This window comes from Sapajus apella, unplaced genomic scaffold (assembly GCF_009761245.1).
Source record: "Sapajus apella isolate SASKATOON/1434 unplaced genomic scaffold, GSC_monkey_1.0 scaffold5, whole genome shotgun sequence".
Classification (NCBI taxonomy): domain Eukaryota; kingdom Metazoa; phylum Chordata; class Mammalia; order Primates; family Cebidae; genus Sapajus; species Sapajus apella.
This window is the reverse complement of record NW_022436945.1, coordinates 27803078-27812190: the sequence shown is the minus strand read 5'-3', so window position 1 is coordinate 27812190 and position 9113 is coordinate 27803078. Positions and strand designations below refer to the sequence as shown.

General features: G+C 41.1%; 1 non-coding gene across 1 annotated transcript; it reads left to right on the top strand.

Moving 5' to 3' along the window:
- Positions 1–6731: 6731 nt before the first annotated feature.
- LOC116548883 lies at positions 6732–6838 on the top strand. The gene has a single exon (XR_004267595.1). It is a non-coding gene; the product is annotated as a U6 spliceosomal RNA (small nuclear RNA).
- Positions 6839–9113: the final 2275 nt, after the last annotated feature.

The following is a 9113-nucleotide window of genomic DNA, read 5'->3' as shown; positions in this document are numbered from 1 at the left end:
GAGACTTCTCAAAAAAAAAAAAATAAAGTCACATTTCTGGCCAAATGTGTTGGCTCACTCCTGTAATCCCAACGTTTTGGGAGGCCAAGGTAGGAAGATTGCTTGAGGTCAGGAGTTCAAGACCGGCCCAGGCAACATAACAAGACTCTGTCTCTACAAAAAAAAAAAAAAAAAAAGTTTACATTTCTCAATTAACTGTGGATCTGAGCTTTTGCTTTTAAGGGTTGAAAAATCTTATCAAAATTACATTTTAGGGAAACCATTATCTTTTGTAAGGTTATAATAACATGATCCTTGGGGCTTATGTGATGCTTCAAAAATGAGGGAGGAGGCCACTTCTCCATCACCTGTGGTCATCATCCTTCTTGGTGCCTTTGAGACACCGAATACCAGGGGTCTCCTTTCCTGGTGGCCTGATTTATTATCTGCAAGCTTTGTCACAGACATTCTTCCAGGATTTGAGGCTGTGGCTTGCAGAATCTAACCATGATAACACCCCAATGTCTAGGAAGCCCTGTGTAAGTGGGGTAAGGATTTCAAAGAAACTCCAAGCCTCCACCCTGCTTTGTAACACTGGGAAATCAACCTCCAGGATTTAGCTCTTTGCCCCTTCCGACTCAAAGCACCCGCTCCTCTATCCTTCTGCTCTGGGGCAATCCAGGTGAACCCCTCCTCTTTGGCCCCTTTATTAGTTTGCAAGGACTGCCATAACAAAATACCACAAACCAAGTGGCTTAAACAACAGAAATTTATCATCTCCCAGTTCTGGAGTCTGGAAGACCAAGATCAGGGTCTTGTCAGAGTCGGTTCCTCTTGCAGGTTGTGAAGGAAGGATTTGTTCTAGGCCTCTCTCTTTGACCTTGCAGGTGGCTCTCTTCTCTCTGTGTCTTCCCTCTATGCATAGCTCCTTTTTATGAGGACACTAGTCATAATGGATTAGCTCTAATGACCTCACTTTCGCCTGATTACCTCCGTAAAGACCTCATCTTCAAATAAAGTCATCATACTGAGGTCCTGGTGTTAGGACTTGACCATATGCATTTTGAGAGTAAATAATTCAACCCATAATAGGCCCTAAACACAAGGTGGTGGGGAGGGGCAAGCCAGAGCTCAAACCTTTTTTTTTTTTTTTTTTTTTAATAAACTTTACTTTTTAGAACAGTGCTAGATTCACAGTAAAATTGAGAAGATCGTATAGAGTTCCCCCGCACAGTATAGTATGTCACCCAGTTTTCCCTATTGCTAGTGTCACACGTCCTTATGGTGGGCTTGTTACGACAGAGGAACCAGTGTTGATACATTTTATGAACCAAAGTCCACAGTGCTCAGATTTCCTTAGTTTCTACTTAATGTCCTTTTTCTCTCTCTGGACCCCATCCAGGGTTCCATTGGCATTTATTTGCCACGTCTCCTTAGGCTCCGGTTGGTTGTAACTGTTTCTCAGACGTTTCTTGTTTTTGGTGACTTTGACAGTTTTGAGGAGTACTGATCAAGCATTTTGTAGGATACCCCCCTACTGGAATTCATCTGATGGTTTTCTCATGATTAGACTGGGGTTATGGGTTTTTGGAAGGAAGATCACAGGGATAACGTGCCATTCCTGTTACTGTGTATCGAGGGTCTGTGTTCTTAACATAATTCATCACTGTTGATATTGGCTTTCATCAGTGTATTCGTTTGTTTTCATGCTGCTATAAAGACATACCTGAGACTGAGAAATTTACAAAAGAAAGAGCTTTAATGGACCCACAGTTCCATGTGGCTGGGGAGGCCTCACAATCATGGAGGTAGGTGAAAGGCACATCTCACAGGATGGCAGATGAGAGAAGAGAGCTTGTGGAGGGAAACTCCCCTTTTAAAAACTATCAGATCTGGTGAGACTTATTACTATTATGATGGCATGGGAAAGACCTGCCCCTGTGATTCAGTTACTTCCCACCAGGTCCCTCCCACAACACGTGGGAATTCAAGATGAGATTTGGGTGGGAACACAGCAAAACCATGTCAATCGCCCTGTTGAAGTAATGTTTGTCAGGTTTCCTGATTGTACTTGGACTCTCCCCCCACGCTTCCCCTACTGTACTCTTTTCAGGGAAGTTGCTATGTGCGGCTGACACAAAAGGAGTGAGGATTATGTTCTCCTGCCTTGAGGGTGGAGTATCTACATCAGTTCTTCAGAATCTTCTACGTGGGAGATTTGAATTCTGCTCTCCTCCCCATTTGTTAATCTATCTAATCATTTATTAATCAATATGGACAAATGGATATTTATTTGATACTTTGTTCCACCTTTGGCCATTGAGAGCTCTTTCAGTTGGTTCCTGTGGCCTTTTGACATATTGCTGTCAATGTAGCGTTTTTTAAAATTTGTTTGTTTGTTTTTTTAGTACTTCCTTTCTTTCTGGAACTTTAAGATGCCAAGCTTGCCTCTTCTCAGTCCTGACTCTGAGCTCAATTTTTATGTGTAAACTTTGAACCGGTTCCTGATACCCACGCCTCCCTTTTGTCCTTGTTCTAGAAACTCCGTTCTGTGTTAGTCCTGAATTCCCTCCTTGCATCTACTTACATCCCATCTGCTGACTGCTCAGCCACTTCCTTGTGTTGGTCACAGTTCTGCTTTGATTTTTCCAGTTTGGCCACCTCTCTGTTCCCCATTTCTGTGCTGTCTTCCTTCCTCAGCCCCTCACACTCCCTAAATTCAGCCTCAGACCTCCCACCAGCTGAGTCTTGTTAGGGGCAGGCAGGTCCATCACCACCAGATCCCCTCAATCATTACCCCTCCCCATGAGAATTCATTTTATCATCTCCATAAGGAAGCCAACCTGAAACAGCATTTTCCATAGCATATTTCATACCGTGATCTGTAAAAATAAAACTCTAAAGTCAGATCATGTGATTGTCACCTCTTTTATTTTCTTAATTTACCTTAGCATATTACAGACATGTCCTTAGTGAAAAAGAGTTTTGCTCTGTAAATCTGACCATGAAATCTTTTTGTTGCCATCATTGCTGGTATTATGCCTGGTGTTTCTAGCGCCTACCTTGGGAAATGTCACCCTTACTGCTGAGAGTAGTGGTTAACCCAGAGGTTAACTGCCTTGATAGATAGAGCACCTCACTCTTTCTTTCTCTCTCTCTCTCTTTCCTTCCTTCCTTCCTTCCTTTCTTTTTTTTTTTTTTTTTTAAATTGAGTCTAGCTCTGTCTCCCAGGCTGGAGTGCAATGGGGCTATCTTAACTCACTGCAACCTCCACCTCCTGGGTTCAAAGGATTCACCTGCCTCAGCCTCCTGGGTAGCTGGGATTACAGGCATGTGCCACTAGGCCCAGCTAATTTTTGTGTTTTTAGTAGAGACAGGGTTTCACCATGTTGGTCAGGCTGGTCTCAAACTCCTGACCTTGTGATCTGCCCGCCTCAGCTTCCCAAAGCTGGGATTACAGGTGTGAGCCACCGTGCCCAGCTTACCACACTGTCACTTATGAGACGGGTACCTTGGATAAATTACTTAATCTCATATTCATTTGTAAAATCAGGCTGATCATAGTTTATTGCCTTATAAAGATAAAATATAATAATTAAAGCAAGGTGCTTAAACTGCTAAGCTGGAATATATTAACTACTCAGTACGTGATTTCTGTTATTATTATTATTTTTATTATGCATCTTTGGGCCACTTCCAGTTCTAGTCTACAATATCTTCAAGGTACTCTTTCTTGGCAATAATGGATATCTGAGAACCTGTTATTCTGTGCAATCATTTTGGAAAACTTCCTTATAATTTATGTTCTTACCTGTATATGTATTATATATATTAAGGTCTCTTTGCCATATTTTTGCTCACTCTTGCAACCTCCAGAGGTTTTCCTGCACTTTGTTTAGTCACTTCAATACTGCGCCAATTAAAATAAAATCTCCATGATGGCTGGGGGAAAAATCAGCTTGTATCTCTCCCACAAAACAGATGGGAAAAATGATTGAGAACAAGACAGTCTCTAAAGGTACAAATAGTGCCCTTTCTTTTAGGAGAGAGGATGACTTCTTGTTTTGTGAGTATGCCAAAGTCTGGGATAAAATTAAGTTACTCCTTGTTTATTTCCATTTTCCTATATTATCTTCAGCTGTCCGATGACTCGGCCCATTCTTAGTGCAGCCTCCTTTTTCTACTTGGAGGTTACAGCCCAAAAGAAATTATCTCTTTCAGAAACAAACCCAAAACGATGAATTTTAAAATCTACCTTATTTGTAATTACAAAGTAACACATCGATATATTCTCTTACATGTAATGCTGAAGTCTTCATTGACAATCAACCCAATCTCAGAGTGCATATGGTGTGCGTATTAAGTGCATATAGTGTACACTCTGAGATTGGGTTGATTGTCAATTGGCTCAGGGTAAAGCCTCAGCATCATAATTTTTTTTTTTTTTTTTTTTAAGACAGAGTCTCGCTCTGCTGCACAGGCTGGAGTGCAATGTTGCTAACTCAGCTCACTGCATTACAGAATCACATGCACATGTGCACACGCACACATGGACACACACCATGACATTGTTTTGTGTTTACTGTTGCATAATTGGTGTACCTTTTTATTTTTAATCTATAGTCTTTGTTTAAAAAATATCTTTCTTGGTGATTTAAGTGATTCAATGTTAGCCATTATCATTCAAAGCTACAACCTAATTAAAACACACTCCAAATACTAATATCATTAGTTAATATCATTAGTACATCTGTGGCAATCTTTTCTGATTAGATTGCCTGGTTTGTTGATTCTCAGACTTGGCCACATATCAGACTTAACTGGGAAGCCTTTAAAAATTATGATGCTGGCCAGGCATGGTGGTTATGTCTGTAATCCCAGCACATTGGGAGGCCAAGGCAGGCGGATTGCCTGAGCTCGGGAGTTTGAGACCAGCCTGGTCAACCTGGTGAAACCCTGTCTCCACTAAAAATACAAAAAATTAGCTGGACGCCGTGGTGTGCACCTGCATTTCTAACTACTCGGGAGGCTGGGGCACGAGAATTGCCTGAACCTGGGAGGTGGAGGTTGCAGTGAGCTGAGTTAGCACCATTGACTCCAGCCTGGGCAACAGAGCGAGACTTTGTCTCAAAAAAAAAAAAATTGTGATGCTGAGGCTTTACCCTGAGCCAATGAAATTAGAATCTTGGGAGGAGGGGGCACATAGAGGCATCAGCAGTTTTTAAAAGGCAGGGCCAGGTGATTCCAACATGCCGACAAGTTTGAAAACCAGAGGCTTAGGAGGTGTCTGGATCCCGTCTCTTCAAACCTGCTTCCCGGAGATTTCTCATTCAAATCCACATGTAAAGAGAGGTTTTGAATTTGTCATTCACCCCAGCTCTGGAGGGATGAAACCGTCTGCCCAGGGAGATGGAACCTGCTTTTCAAATAAGGCCACTGTGGAGAAGAAAAGCTGGAAGTGCTACTGTAGCTTTTAATCTCTTCTGTGATGTTCTGGAAATATTTAACAGGTTCCTTTGAGCAGTCAGTGCAGCCTGAGGGAACAATTGGGATTCCTGTGGAGGCTTAAAACATTTCTTTTTTCTAATTGAAAACTTTATGTTTAAAACTTATTTATCAAAAGAGATTTGTTTTCCAGAAGCCTGGGACAAGTCCATAGAACTATCTTGTAGATGCCGTGTTAGTGACAACACCAGGGGCTAAAGTAGCACTCAGGCATGAAATTCCAGGTACTCAGCTCATATAGGAAATAAAGGGGCAATGCTTTAGGACACACAGGAGGCAGAAGAGTGAAGGGTGAAAGCCAGCGGCTTACCTTTAGACAGACTCGTGTTCAAATATTGGCTCCACCATTTTATCTACACCTTGGTCAAATTACTTCATCTTTTTAAGGCTGTTTCCTCACCTGTAGTGTGAAATGAGCACAATATTGCCTACCTCATATATATGTTCTGTTGATTGTTGAAATTTTTATATAAAGCACCTAACAGTTGTTGGTACCTAGTAGGCATTCAGCAAATGTTATCTGAGCTTTCCATGTCAAAGATGGAAAATAATCCATTATCCAGCTGTTTGGTTGTATACACAGAATTCAAATATTGATTTCCCCTTATTTGCATTCCACAACTTTAAGAGAGGTAAAATATCCATGGGACAGGAAGTGGATGGTTTTTAAGGAGGAACTTAGCAGAGGAGACCAGGTAGACGTGAAATATTTATAGCACTGTCGAGTCTCATTTTGTCTGGTTCTGATATGTACAAATTTTAGTTTGGCAAAGTTTAGTTAACTAACACTAGACTTCTATTGCACCTGATCTCAAATCTAAAGGCAAATCCAAAGAAACTCTGGAAAATACTACAGTAGCTTTTAATTGTAATCTCTTCTCTGATATTTTGGAAATACTGTAATAGATTCCTTCTGAGATGCCAATAAGGAACAATTGGGATCTCTGTTTACCTTTCAGTTATCATGATATATTAACTGTGAGCAATTGATAAATACAATCAATTACAGACATTGCCGCTAGCTCTTCAGTCCACAAATCCCTACACAAATACTAAATGTGCCACACAACCATGACTAATCATGTTACTTCTTTCAAAATCTGCTCTGTGCATCTGTTATTAAGTTCATACACAGACTGCAAAGCCTGTAGTTGTATTGCTTCCTTGTTTCCTGGTGATAAATCCATGTAACATTTTACATAAATAGAAAATCAGAAGGAAGGAATTGGCCTAGAAAAATAAAAATGGTGCTTGCTTTGGCAGCACATATACTAAAATTGGAACGATACAGAGAGGATTAGCATGGTCGCTGAGCAAGGATGACACGTAAATTTGTGAAGCATTCCATATTTAAAAAAAAAAAAGAAAAAGAAAAGTGAAAAAAGAAAACAAAAAGGGAGAATGCTAAAAGTGATTTTAAAAAAAATTTTTAATTTTTTAGAGACAGAGTCTCATTCTGTTACCCAGGCTGGAGTACAGTGGCACAATTATAGCTCACTGTGTCCTTGAACTAGGAATCCTCCCACCTCAGTCTCTCGAGTAACTAGGACTACAGGCTTTCAACTTTTTTTCTGTGTGGGAGTGCTGGGGGGAATCTCACTATGTTGCCAAGGTTGGCCTTGAATTCCTGGCCTCAAGTGATCCTCCAGCCTCAGCTTCCCAAAAGTGCTGGGATTATAAGCATGGGCCACTGTCCCCAGACCTAGAAGTGATTTCTAATTGAGCATAAATAGAAGAAACACCTGAGTGTGAGAGTTTCCAGCTATGAAGCCAGAGAAACTTAGTGAAGGTAAAATTATTGACAAAAATGAGGAAAGTGGTTGTGATGAAAAAGATGAATGAAGATGCCTAGAGAAAAGAATATTGTCAAAAACCTCCACATCGAAGGTGTTCTTGGATATATTTTACAATGAAAATGCAAAGGAGAAAATGTTGGAAGCTGACCCAAACTTAGAAAAGAGTATGACAATCTGCCAAGATGTAGGAAAAATTCTTGCTCTGTATCATAAGTTGTATGATGAAAAACAAGCATGGTTCACACCACTCACATGATACATTTTTTATGAGGAAATAAAATACTTTAATTCTCAATGTTTCTAATGTTTTAAATTACCATCTACTACATAAATATTAGTTTTACTCATTTTTTTATTTCCCTATACATTTATAATTGACAGTAACAGATATTTTTAAACATTTTGAGAAAAACTATTTTTATTATTTTAGAGACTGGGTTTTGCCTTGTCACCCAGGTTAGAGAGCAGTGGCACGGTCATGGCTCACTGCAGCGTCAGACTCCTGGGCTCAAGTGATTCTCCTGCCTCAGCCTCCCAAGTAGCAGGGACGACAGGTGCAAGCCACCTCATCCAGCTATTTTTTAAATTATTTTTTGAAAGACAGGGTCTTGCTATATTGCCCAGGCTGGCCTCAAACTCCTTGCTTGAATGATCTTCGCATTTTGGCCTCCCAGAGAAAAGGCATAAGCCGCTATACCCAGTCTGAAAAAGAAGTTTAAATATTATAAAATAAATCTAGCGAGGTTTCAGCTTGCATGGTCATTCTCATGGTCTCGTGCTGCTGTGCCTATGTGAAGGGTGATGCAGGATGTATGAAGATGTATAAAGAAGAACCATAGTTGAGTAAGTGAGATTCAAAACAGTCAACAGGAAGCTTGGCTCCTCCCTCTGCTACTTCTGGGGAAAGCAAATACGAACACCTGTGTACTTCCAAAGCCACATGTGAGAGGAACCCATGGAAAACTATTTCAATTCTTTCTGAAGGTTAATCCTTTCCTAAGAAAATCTTTAAGGTCTGTGCTGTGACTTGTTGCATCTGCTTCCACAGAATCATCAGCTTTTAGAGTTGCAGGCAGAATTGGGTTGAAAGTATACCTATAAAGTATATGCATTATACCTGATATGTAGTAAGTATTCAATCAATTATCATTATTATGGTCATGAATCTTTTTGTTCAACTATAGGGTGATCAACTGTCTCCCAGTTTGCCTGGGCCTGAAACCCATCTTAAAGTTTTCCTGGGGCTGAAGCATTTTTTTTTGAGGCGGAGCCCAGGCTGGAATGCAATGGCGCAATCTTGGCTCACCGCAACCTCTGCTTCCTGGGTTCAAGTGATTCCCCTGCCTCAGCCTCCTGAGTGACTGGGAGTACAGGCATGTGCCATCATGCCTGCCTAATTTTTTTTCTATTTTTAGTAGAGATGAGGGTTTCACCAATTTGGCCAGGCTGGTCTCAAACTCCTGACCTCAGGTGATCTGCCTGCCTTGGCCTCCCAAAGTGCTGGGATTATAGGTGTGAGCCACCGCTCCCAGCCAAAGATTTTCAATTCTAAAGCTGAGACAGACCCAAGCCAACGAAGGTGGCTGGTCACCCTATTTGACTACCTCTAGGTGAGACAAAATACTAACGCTATTGCACGAAAGTCTCTTGGGATTTAGGAAGTAGTTGGAAAAGAGAAAATTCTCCATGCATAGTTTCTGGATTAGAATCTTAAGGGCCAGGCAAGGTGGCTCACACCTGTAACCCCAGCACTTTGGGAGGCTGAGGCAGGTGGATCACTTAAGGTCAGGAGTTCAAGACCAGCCTGGCCAAGATGGTGAAAACTGTCTCTAT